The sequence below is a fragment of the Macaca nemestrina genome, chromosome 3, assembly GCF_043159975.1.
Source record: "Macaca nemestrina isolate mMacNem1 chromosome 3, mMacNem.hap1, whole genome shotgun sequence".
Taxonomy (NCBI): domain Eukaryota; kingdom Metazoa; phylum Chordata; class Mammalia; order Primates; family Cercopithecidae; genus Macaca; species Macaca nemestrina.
Window position 1 is genome coordinate 173,032,548 of NC_092127.1, and position 13,024 is coordinate 173,045,571.

The 13,024-nt window shown below is 40.8% G+C and overlaps 1 long non-coding RNA gene across 1 annotated transcript in view; it reads left to right on the top strand.

The window, feature by feature from the left end:
• LOC139362224 (uncharacterized) overlaps positions 1-13,024 on the top strand; it is a 37,442-nt gene that overhangs the window by 5,870 nt on the left and 18,548 nt on the right. Inside the window, exon 2 of the long non-coding RNA XR_011620646.1 lies at positions 4,356-4,486. This is a non-coding gene — a long non-coding RNA (uncharacterized lncRNA). The remainder of the gene's footprint in view (positions 1-4,355; positions 4,487-13,024) is intronic.

Genomic DNA, 13,024 nt, shown 5'->3' on the forward strand with positions numbered 1-13,024 from the left:
TCCCTCCAATTCAACATAGGCACAAAATTACTTTATAGTAAAGAACCAAAAGCATTGATTCTTTAAGCATATAATTTTTTTTTTTAAGGAAGGAAAAAGAAAGCGTGTTTTTCTGTGGCTTAGAAATGCTATGCTGGGGCTGGGAGCAGTGGCTCCCTCTTATAATCCCAGCATTTTAGGAGGCCAAGGTGGGCAGATCACTTGAGGCCAGGAGTTTGAGACCAGCCTGGCCAAGATGGCAAAACCCCGTCTCTACTGAAAATACAAAAATTAGCTGGTCACGATGGAGCGCACATGTAATCCCAGTTACTCGGGAGGTTGAGGCACAAGAATCACTTGAGCCTGTAGGCAGAGGTTGCAGTGAGCTGAGATCACACCATGGCACTCCAGCCTGGGCAACAGAGTGAGACTGTCTCAAGAAAAAAAAAAAAAAAAGAAGAAAGAAAGAAAAAGAAATGCTATGCTGGTAGGAAAGTTAGATAAAAATAGTTTAGCACACTCCCAAATTAACCAAATTTCTTTCTGTAGGGCAGGCATATTCAGCATATACATCAATGGTCAAAATCTGGTCTTTAGTGACTTTGAAAACAGACATAAAAATGCATATTTTACATTTTGAAAAGTCTTTAATTGACTACTAGAGCCATGGTAAAAAGATTAGAAATTTTTTCAGCTGCATAAGATTTTCAATGAGTTCCCTAAGGATGTGGGTGGATATCTTTGATTTTAAGATTGAGTCGATTAGTAGGAAGGAAATGTCGTGTCAGGCATTAGAACCTCATTTTTATTATCTAGCATTTATGCAATTCATTTCCTCTCTGAATTGAAAAATACTTTATAATATCATGGTTAATGTAGGCAGTGTTATTCTCAAGGGGCTGGGGCTGGAGGTATTAGAGAAGTGCAGCTGGTGGCCAAGCCAGGATTCGTAAGTTCATCAGATTTACCCAGACTCAGAGAGACTGACTCACACCAACAAACTCAGTTCTCTGAGGTCAAGGTTGCATGATAATAGTCGAGTGAGACATGCATCTGCCTTTCCTTCCTCACCCAATCCTATGAAATCATGGAATTATTATTATTATTTTTTTTGGTGGAGAGGTATAGTCATTTATTGTTATTTATTTCATTCTATTCTATTAATTGACAAATAATAGTTGTATATATTCATGGAGTACATGGTAATGTTTCAATATATATGTAATGTATGGTGATCACATCAGGGTAGTTAACATATCCATCACCTCAAACATGTGTCATTTCTTCATGTTGAGAACGTTCAATATCCTCTTTCTAGCTCTTTGAAACTATATACCATATTACTGTTAACTATAGTCATCGCACAGTATTATAGAACACTAGAACTTGTTCCTCTTACTTAGCTGTAATGTTGTACCTTTTAACAAATTTTTTAAAAAATCTATAGCACTGTGAGGAAATAATCAAAAGCCCCACTAATGAACAAGAAACTTGGAATTATTCCTAAAGCGAGAAAGCAACAGAGATCATATGTAAGAGAAAAAACAATTCTAAAGAACGTCACAGCTTAAAACAAACATAAGAGAGGAATTGTAGGGGAGTGGGGGAACTGGTTTGGGGAAGCATCATGCTCAGAGCCAATGCAATGCACAAATTCATTCTTTTATTCAACAAATATTTACTAAGCATCTTTTATGTGCCAGGCACCATTCTAGGCATTCAGGTAACATGAGTGAACAAAACAAGATTCTTGCCCTCTTGGAGCTGATGTCCTAATGAGATAAGACAGAAAACAGAAGATAAAGTTAATATAATAAACACCTCTGTATGCCAGAAAGGGATGTGATGCCATGGAAAACGGTAAAGTGGGTCAGGGCAAGGAGATTTGTTGTATCAGGGAAGGAGGGAGGATATTGAACAAGGTAGTCAGGATAGGCCTTGTTGAGAAGGAGAGAGTTAGCCACACAGATTATAAGAGAAAGGGTATTCTAAGCAGAAAGAACAGTGAGTGTGAAAGCACCAGGATGGGAGGGAGTATGCCCGGCATGTTCAAGGGACTTCAGGGAAGCCAGAATGGTAGTGGGAGAGGAAGTTAGAAGAAGAGTGGAAGGAGATGAGGTGGAGTGCAATGATTCGATCTCGGCCCACTGCAACCTCTGCCTCCTGGGTGCAAGCGATTCTCCTGTGTCAGCCTCCCAAGCAGCTGGGATTAAGGCATGTGCCACCAAATACAGCTAATTGTGTGTTTTTAGTAGAGATGGGGTTTCTCCATATTGGTCAGGCTGGTCTTGAACTCCAACCTCAGGTGATCCGCCTGCCTCGACCTCTCAAAGTGTTGTGATTACAGGCATGAGCCATTACACCTGGACTAGGACGCTGGTTTTCACTCTAAATAAAATGGGGCAGTGGCAGGAGAGGTGTGTAGGGAGAAGCAGGGAAGTGCAGGGCTTTGAGCAAAGGAGGGATATGATCTAATATATCTATGAAAGGGCTTGATTCTTGGTGCCTTGTTGAGAATGACTTTAGGAAGGGTGAGAATAGAGCCAGGGAGATCAGTAGTCTAGCCAAGAGAGGACAGATGGTGACCATGATGGAAGCAGTCGAGATGATTAAAGCTGTCCATTCTGAATGTATTTTGAAGGTAGAAGGAGCAGGATTTCCCTGATGCATAGAGTATAGGGTGTGAGAGGAAGAAAGTCACAGATGATCCATGTTTTCTGGCCTGAGCAACTAGTTGGATTAAGTGCCCTTAACTAAGATAGGGCAGCTGCAGATTCCTGCATAAGCTTTTCCCCCAAGGTCATGTAAGGTTTGGTGGGATTTGGGATGGAGGAACGTGGTCAAGAGTTCCGTTTTGGACCTGTTGAGTCCAAGATGTCAATTAGACATTCAAGCAGAGATGGCAGTAGCCAGTTACCCAGAGTCTGGAGTTGGGAAGAGAGGTCTGGGCTGGAGATACGTGTTTGGGAATTGTTGGTGTATGTATCTTGTTCAAAGCCATGAGACGAGGTGAGATTGTCACATGGGAGAATATAGATAACAAAGAGAAAAGTCACATTAATTGATTAAAAGAGAAAAATCAGACGATCATCTCAACAGATGTCAAAAAACATGTGATAAACCTCAAACACTGGTACCTGATGAAGAAACAACAACAGGCCAGGCACGGTGGCTCACACTTGTAATCCCAGCACTTTGGGAGGCCAAGGTGGGCGGATCACGAGGTCAGGAGATCAAGACCATCCTGGCCAACACAGTGAAACCCCGTCTCTACTAAAAATACAAAAAATTAGCCAGGCATGGTGGCGCATGCCTGTAGTCCCAGCAACTAGTGAGACTGAGGCAGGAGAATCACTTGAACCCGGGAGGCAGAGGTTGCAGTGAGCCGAGATCGAACCATTGCACTCCAGCCTGGGTGACAGAGCAAGACTCCATATCAAAAAAAAAAAAAAAAAAGAAAAGAAAGAAAGAAACGACAACAAAAAGAAAGATAAAGAAACTTTTAAGGAAAAAAGGAAGACCTGAATACATATTGAAAGGTATCACATCCTTAAATGGAATGTGTGTATTTTTTTCCTTTTTTTTCCTCAAATTACAAACCAATATAGGCTTATTGAAGAAGTAAAATGGTACAATGATGTGCAAAGAAAAAGTCAATCACCATTTCATCCTCAACTCAATCCCCTTTGAGTTAACACATGTTAACATCCTGGCATTTATTCCTTCACACCTTTTTTCATAGGTCATTCAATATTACAAGCATTTATGGAGACCACAACTATAGAAGTTTGTTTGTATGTGTTTGCTTTGACAAAATAGAATCATACTTACCCATTACCAGCTCTTTAACATTTATCACCATATCATATGCATCTCTACAAATATGTAGGTATGGATTCAACTCTAGCTTTTCTCCTCTCATATATATTGTAGCGTATATATACACACACATTATACGTGTGTATTATATTTTAGGTATATATGCATATAATGTATTCATATACATATTAATATGTATAAATATTAACAGAATATCATTGTGGTAGCTAAAGAAATTAGATCCACTTTTTCTTCTACTCTTCTCCTTTCAGATTCTACCCAAATCTCACACCCTCACACCCAACTCGACAAAATTCCTGTTAACAACCCAATGTAGAGCTTTGGTTCCAAACTTTTTTCCCAAACTCATGTAATTATAAACAAATAGAAGTTTGTGCACAAATATATATGTTTACACACACACACACACTCATCCATACACAGTCATGTGCTGCATAACCACATTTTGGTCAATGACAAACCACATATACCACAGTGGCCCCAAAGAAACAAATAATTATAATATCATATTTTTGCTGTATGTTTTGTATGTTTAGGCACGCAACTGTGTTACAATTGTCTACAGTTTTCAGTACAACAACATGTTATACAAGTTTGAAGCCTAGGAGCACCAGACCATACCATATAGTCTAAGTGTGCAGTAGGAGCCTCTACCACCTATGTTTATGTAAGTACACTCTATGATATTCATGCAACAACAAAACTGCTTAACAATGCATTTCGAGAAAGCATCCCCATCTTTCTCACTCGACACCTTGTAGTGATCCTTCTAACTCACATGCAGTAACTCTAATTCCTTCTTCTTAGTAACTGCATAGTACTTTTTTTTTCTTTTTTTTCTTTCTTTTTTTTTTTTTTTTTGAGACAGGGTCTTACTCAGTTACCCAGGCTGGAGTGCAGTGATATGTTCATGGCTCTCTGCAGCCGCAACCTCCTGGGCTCAAGTGATCCTCCCACCTCAGCCTCCCAAGTAGCTAGAACCATAGGTGTGCACCACCATGCCTAGCTAATTTTTGTATTTTTGGTAGAGACAAGGTCTTGCTATGTTGCCCAGGCTGGTTTTGAACTCCTGGGCTCAAATGATCCACCTGTCTCAGCCTTCCAAAGAGCTGGATTTCCAAGCATGAGCCACCATGCCCGGCAACTGCATAGTATTTTATGATACAAATACACACACACTTTTTATTCAGCCATTCCCTTATGGATGTATATTCACTTTGTTTTTAGGTTTTTGTTACTATAATTCTGCAGTAAACAACTTTATGTATAGCTCTCCATATTGATTATTTTATTTTTACAAGTAGAATCTCAGGAGTGCAATCATTGGGTTAAAGGGTATGAGGATTCTTTATTTTAATGGATTCTGCTTGGCTTTTGTTTTTCTCAAAATGTGACAATTCGCATTTTCACATGTAATGCATGAGATTGCAATAGATAATATCATTCTTTTTAACTTCTGCCAATCTGTTGCATATAGAGTAATATCTCATTATTATTTTAATTTGCAATTTCCTGGCTATCACTGAGTTGGGTACCTTTTCATATGTTTGCCAGCCATTTGGATTTGCTATTTGGTTTATTTCCTTTTTCATACTTATTGCCCTTTATAAAAATTGAAATGGTTTATCTTTTTTTTATCAATTTGTAAGAATTCATTATATATAAGAAATATTAACCCAATATCTGTTATCTACATTGTACATATTTTTCTAATGCATTTTGACTCTTGACTTTGTTTGGGTACCTTTCACCATATAAAGGTTTGAAATTTTTATGTAATAAAATATGTCTATCTTTTATACTTCAGGTTTCTGGTTTTAGTTTAAAAGATGTTCTCTGTCCCCTAGATTTGCATGCAGTCACCTAACTGTTTTTTTTGAAACTTGTTGTTTACATTTATGTTTTTAATCCATTTGGAATTTACTTTTGGATTTGTTGTGAAATTGAGATACAAGTTCATTTTGTTCCAGATGAATAGGCAGTTATGCCGGCAATACTTATTAAGTAAGCCATTCTTTCCCACAGAATTGAAATACTAGCTTTGTCACATATTAAATTATGATATATACTGAGATCTATTTTTGGATCCACTCTTCTGTTCCACTGATTTGTCTACTCTTATGCCAATACCATGTTGATTGTATTGCAGTGATTTTTATTACAGTGGCTTTCAGTTGAAGGCAAGTCTCTCATTATTTATCTTCTGCATACTTTCTTTGTTATTCAGGCACTTACATTTCCATGTGGCTTTTAAAATAGGTTTATCCAACTCATTCTACCCCCCAAAAAGAGAACTATTAAGATAATACATGGAATTTTGCTCTATTTATTTAGGGGAATATTATTAGTTTTTTAATTTGTAAAAGTTTTAGTCTTTCTTTCTTTACCATTTATTATATCTTAAAAATTAGCAATAATTTCTTGATATGATTAAATATCTAGTCACTGCTTAAATTTCTCCAATTGTCTCAGGATTGTTTAATTTATTTTTTAGACTTAGGATCTAAATAGGCCATAAATTGCAGTTGGTAGTGATAGGTGTTTAAATCTTTTTAAATCTGTTGACATCTCCTTTGTTATATGTTTTCTTGCAATTTACCGAAGAAAACAGGCTGTCCAGCAGCATTTTCCTAACCCGAATTTTGATAAGCGTACCTCTATGGTGTCATTTAATGTATTCCTCTCTCTCCTGTAGTTCCTGAATGTTGGTGGTCAGATCTAGTGCTTTGATCAGACTCAGGTTCAATTTTCGGGCCAATATTTGTCATAGAAGGTGACACGGGAAGTCTGATCGTCTCTCTTTGTTATTTAGCACACCTATATCCACTGATTTGTTAGGACTTGCACAGTGGTGATATTTTGACTCCATCATTCCTTCTCATTGTTAATTGAAGCAGCTTTAGAAGTTTCTTCTACAATGGCGCAATGTCCTCTTCAACCATCTGGTACCTAGAGGTGCAGGTTATGCAGGGAAATAAGATAAGGAACTCATTTCAGATGAATTGGTTTCCCAGAATCCTGTAACAGGGACTACTGTGTTTTATTTTGTTGGTGTGTTTCATTATAAACTAGTGGATATCAACATACGTATTTGTTTTTTGTCTATGATAGCTATTATTTTTTGTTTCATTGGCCTATGGGAGAGAACTTCTTCAGATTGGATCTTGGACTCTTTGGACACATCCCTGGGACCTTTGGGGTCAAACCAAAGAAAAGAAAGCTCAGGTACTTAGGGTAGGCTGTGTGTTTCCTGCCCTAGACCTGTCAAGGCTGTAATGCAAGGGACCCTGCTGTCTTCCAGGGAAAATGGTATTTGGGAACACCATTGATGCATTTGGCATTATGGGCTTAGTTATTGTTTCTGAGCTTTTTCAGTAGACAGAGTAGAAAATGGCATTTGTTTATAAGATTACATATGTCGTGACTTTATACTAATAGTTGCAGGTCCACTACAGGGTTTTTGTCTAACCCATCGATATCTTTTCTCCCACACTGAAAACTTGCAGAATGACTTGTTGACTTTAAACCTCTCTGTATACACTACAGTCTCAAAATAATGATTTTCATACTAGTTCTGAAACATGAGATTTCTGAGCAGCTTAAGATATTTTTTGCAATTCTTTTTGCCCTGAGGGAGTATCCCACTAGGGATGAGCTATCAAATTACTGTGCTTTCATGTTGCTCTAAATAGGTTCTCTCTGTGTGACTGTGCCACCAACCTAATTCCAGTTGCGTTGGGTTCATTTGCTTTATTTTACTTTCCATTTTAAGGGATTGCTTTTTTAAAATTTAACTTTACTGGCCAGGCACAGTGGCTCTGTAATCCCAGCACTTTGGGAGGCTGAGGCAGGAGGATCACTTGAGCTCAAGAGTTTGAGACTAGCCTAGGCAACATGGCGAGACTCTGTCTCTACAAAGTAATAATAATAATAATTTTGTTATATGATTTTGTAATATATATATAGTTTTAAAGGGTAATCTATAAGCAAGATATATCCAGAAAAGTCCAGCTTCTGTCTCTGTTACTTCCCAATAAAATCATTCAAAGCTGCTTCTATAGTTACTTTCCATTTTTATTTATTTATTTATTTTGAGATGGAATCTCCCTCTGTTGCCCAGGCTAGAGTGCAGTGGCACCATCTCAGCCCACCACAACCTCCGCCTCCAGGGTTCAAGTGATTCTCCTGCCTCAGCCTCCTGAGTAGCTGGGACTACAGGCACATGCCACCATGCCCGGCTAATTTTTGTTTTTTAGTAGAAATGAGGTTTAACTATGTTGGCCAGGCTGGTCTCAAATTCCTGACCTCATGATCCACCCGCCTTGGCCTCCCAAAGTGCTAGAATTGCAGGCGTGAGCCACCGTGCCAGGAGTTCCATTTTTAAATATAAGTAGATACAGATTTATGCACATGTATATACATACGTAGTATGTATTTGTATGTGTATCTCTTCTTTCTTAATTAAATGGTAGGAAACAGTATATGCTCCTCTCCTTCTCGTATTCTCATTTAACAAACTATCCCAGAGACCACTCTCCCTCCTTGCTCTTTTGAATTTTAATGTTTTCATCCAGTGGAGTTGCCCTCTCATTCAGCTCCTTCTCAGTCTTCAATTAGCCAGCATGTCCTGAGTTGGCTCTTCAGTTTCATTTTATTTTATTTATTTTATTTTATTTTTTGAGACCAAGTCTCACTCTTTTGCTTAGGCTAGAGTGCAGTGGCATCATCTCTGCTTACTGCAACCTCCACCTGCCTCCCAGGTTCAAGTGATTCTCCTGACTCGGCCTCCCGAGTAGCTGGGATTATAGGTGCCCGCCACCACGTCTGGTATTATTAGTAGAAATGGGGTTTCACCATGTTGGCCAGGCTGGTCTCGAACACCTGACCTCAGGCTATCCGCCCATCTTGACCTTTGGTTTTTTTTTTATGTAACTTTTCTCATCCAAGGACAAGGTATATGAAAATATAAGACTATCAGTCATGTTTCATGTTAGTATATAATTTAATTCAATTTCAATCCAAATCCTAACAGGACTTTTTAAGGAAATTTAGTAAGCTGGCTAGACAATCATGGAAAAGAGAAATGGACTCAGGTGGCCAAGAAAATGTTGAAATAATAAGAAAAATGAGGGAAGACTTTCCCTACCAGATATTGAAGCACATCCTGAGAGTCTATAATGTAGACAAACTTTACTAACATGTTATAAGACATCTGCTCCTGGCTATGAGGAAGCAACAGAGCCCAGATTCAGCCTCCTCCCTAAACAACCATATTACTAGACAAAATATACAAAATAACAATTTTCAGGCATTGGACAATGGGCAACATAGAGAAGGAAAATAAAATAAGGGGAACTCTAATGTTGCCAGCTTACTGCCAGAAGAGAATTTCTCAGCTGTAGCTCATGGAAGGAGCACCCAGAGTACAGAGTCTGAAGAGGTCAAAGGAGCTAGGATTTGTGGGGCAGGGCCAAAGAGTAATGAGCCACATCAGGAGGACCCTGAAGATCTGCAGAGGGCTCCCCTTGAGAGTTTAGCTTAGTATCAATCAGTTTATGTGTGCCTTAGTCAGCTTGGCCTGCTGTAATATACACTGGGAAGCTTAAACAACAAACACTTATTTCCCACAATTCTGGAGGCTGGCAGTTTGAGATCAGGGTGCTGGCATGGTCAGGATCTTGATGAGGACCCTCTTCCTGGTTATGTCCTCACATGACCTTCCTTGTTACTTGCATATAGAGAGGCAGAAGTAACAATTCCTCCTCTTTTTATAAGGGCATTAATTTCATGATGAGGGCCCCATTCTCACGAACTAATCTAACCCTAATTACTTCCCAAAGGCCTTATCATTACATTAAGGTTTAGGTTTTCACTGTATGAACTTTGAGGGGGACACAAGCATTCAGTCCATAGCAATATCTATGGGAAAATTACATGAAGTGTGGGGAAGACCACCAGAATGGATCAGGTAAAGCAACAGCCAGAACTAGTCCTAGGCTAAAGATTGTTCTGGATCCAACTAACAAAGCATAAAGGCAAGCTTTGAAAGGATTGAATTCATTCAACATGCCAGGATAGGGGCTTTCTGCCATCATCTTCACACAGAAGCATTGATTTTGACAACTACCCCTAGATGACAGTACCTTTGTGGGAGTCTGAGAGTCCAGCAGAGAAGTTCTAGTACACTGTGGAGCAAAAAGTCTGATAATAGATGCATTGAAGAGGGTAAGAAGAACAATTTCACTTAAACTGTGTCACCTTTCCCCCAAGGCAGCACAGTTTAGTGCCAAGAGAGACTCCTTCAGCCTGCAATTTCTCCTATAGGGGAAAGTGAATGCATAGCAAGCAAGTACCTGGCTTATCCAGTCATGAAGAGTGCTACTCGAGAGGTCCACCTCTTTCTTACCTCACACAGAATACTGAGGTGACTGGCCCAGCCAAAAAGTTCAGAAAGTTGGGAGCAAGGAAGAGAGCTGGGGATTCGCATTAACCAGGGCTCAGAACTCAATAAAGGGCCATGGATCTTACTAGCTCCCTTGCTTGGCAGATTCCATCAGGAAGCCCTCCTATGGGTTACTGGAAATGCTTTGGTTACAGAATCCCTCAGTTTGCTCACAGGCACCCTAAACGCTTTGCATGTCCCACTCTTCTCCACCCCATGGTCCTTATGCATCTCACCACAAATACAAGTACAAACCTTGGCAGATGGCCCATGACCATGTGCAGAAAGCCATCCTAACTCTGTGAGATGGGACAAGGCACATAAACTTGACCATTTCAGAGAACAGCCTTAAAAAAAAAGATCAAGAGAAGGCATACAATCTTAGGAATCTCCGCCTCCACAAGTGGTAACAAGAAGTGTGAACCAGACCCATTAATAGGAAAGGACTGAGAAAACCTCAGAATCCCTATTCAGGCCTAATAGTGCAGGTATTTCTCTCCCAAAGTTAGCAGAGACTGGAGAGGATGATTGCGTCTTCAAATGAAAAGCAAAAACAAAGCAAAACAAACAAACAAAAACAACAATGCAAGATCCTAATGTAATTGAAAAATCAAGGGCTGGGCGCAGTGGTTCACACCTGTAATCCCAGCACTTTGGGAGGCCGAGGTGGGCAGATCACAAGGTCAGGAGATCGAGACTATCCTGGCTAACACGGTGAAACCCTGTCTCTACTGAAAATACAATAAATTAGTCAGGCATGGTGGTGGGTGCCTGCAGTCCCAGCTACTCAAGAGGCTGAGGCAGGAGAATGGCGTGAACCCGGGAGGTGGAGCTTGCAGTGAGCCGAGATTGCACCACTGCACTCCAGCCTGGGCGACAGAGCAAGACTCTGTCTCAAAAAAAAAAAAAAAAAAAAAAAAAAAAAGAAAAGAAAAATCAAGAAAACATGATACTAACGGAGGAGACCACCCCTCATATTGTCTTATCCCCAATTTCTACATCCAAAAAAAGAAGAAGTAAAAACTAAAAGGCAGAAATGAAATCCACAGGCAGACAGCCCAGCACTGCTGGTGCCACGCCCTAGGCCTGGTAGTTAAAGATCAACCCCTGACCTAACCGGTTATGTTATCTGTAGATTCCAGACATTGTGTGGAAAAGCATTGTGAAAATCCCTGTCCTGTTCTGTTCCGTTCCAATTACGAATGCATGCAGCCCCCAGTCACATACCCCCTGCTTGCTCAATTGATCACAGCCCTCTCACGTGGAACCCCTTAGAGTTTAAGCCCTTAAAAGGGACAGGAATTTCTCACTTGGGGAGCTCAGCTTTTGAGACACAAGTCTGCTGAAATTCCCGGCTGAACAAAGCTCCTTCCTAATTTAACCCAGCGTCTGAGTTTTGTCTATGGCTCATCCTGCTACATTTCTTGGTTCCCCGACTGGGAAGCGAGGTGATTGGTGGACGGTAGAGGCAGCCGCTTAGGCAACTTAGGCCTGCCCTATGGAGCATACCTGCAGGGGACTCCAACCAGCCTGAGTGATGTGGATCCAAAGAGTGCTCCCAGGTAGGCAATTGCCCCGGTAGGATGCCTCGCCAGAGCAGTATATGGCAGGCCCCTGTGAGGATCAACACAGTCGCTGAACACCGGGAAGGAGTTGACACTTGGAGTCCGGACATCTGAAACTTGGTAAGTCTGGCCTTTGGAACTTGCTCACTCCATTTGAATGGAAGTGTGGCCTGATCACCCACGGTGTGCCTATACCAGCACTTTGGTTTTTGTTTTTGACTTGACTTGGATTGCTTGATACTTTGGTTTTGGTGTTGACCTGGTTTGGATTTCTTGATACTCTGATTTTGGTTTTGATTCTGGCTTGGTGTAAACTGTAAAAGTGTGTGTGTGCCCTTTTTACCCGTTCTTTGTTTTGTGGTGTGTGTGTGGTGTTAGTGTGGTGTTTTGTCTCGAGGAAGCATGGGTCAGTCACAAAGTAAGCCCACACCACTAGGAACTATGTCGAAAATTTCAAGAAAGGATTTAAGGGAGATTACAGTGTTACTATGACACCAGGAAAACTTAGAACTTTGTGTGAAATAGGCTGGCCAGCATTAGAGGTGGGTTGGCCATCAGAAGGAAGCCTGGACAGGTATCTTGTTTCAAAGGTATGGCACAAGGTAACCTGTAAGCCAGGGCACGCAGACCAGTTTCCGTACATAGATACTTGGTTACAGCTGGTTTTAGATCCCCCCCTCCCCCCCCTGCTTGAGAGAACAGCAGCATACGTGGCTGGCAGAGACAAGGAAGGACCAGCAGAGACAGAGAGAGGAAAGAGACAGGAAAAGAGGCAAAGAGAGAAAAGAAGAGACAGAGAGGAAGAGACAGAGAGACAGAAAGGGAATCAAGGAGAGAGAAAGAGAGAGAGAAGCCAGGTGTGGTGACTCACATCTGTAATCCTAGCACTTTGGGAGGCTGAGGCGGGCAGATCACCTGAGGTCAGGAGTTTGAGACCAGCCTGGCCTACATGACGAAACCCTGTCTCTATTAAAAATACAAAAATTAGCTGTGCGTGGTGGCAAGTGCCTATAATCCCAGCTCCTTGGGAGGCTGAGGTGGGAGAATTGCTTGAACCTGGAAGGTGGTGGTTGCAGTGAGCCGAGATCATGCCACTGCACTCCAGCCTGGGCAACAGAGCAAGACTCTGCTTCACAAAAAAAAAAAAAAAAAAGAGAGAGAGAGAGAGAGAAAGAGAGAGGCAGAGAGAGAAGAGACA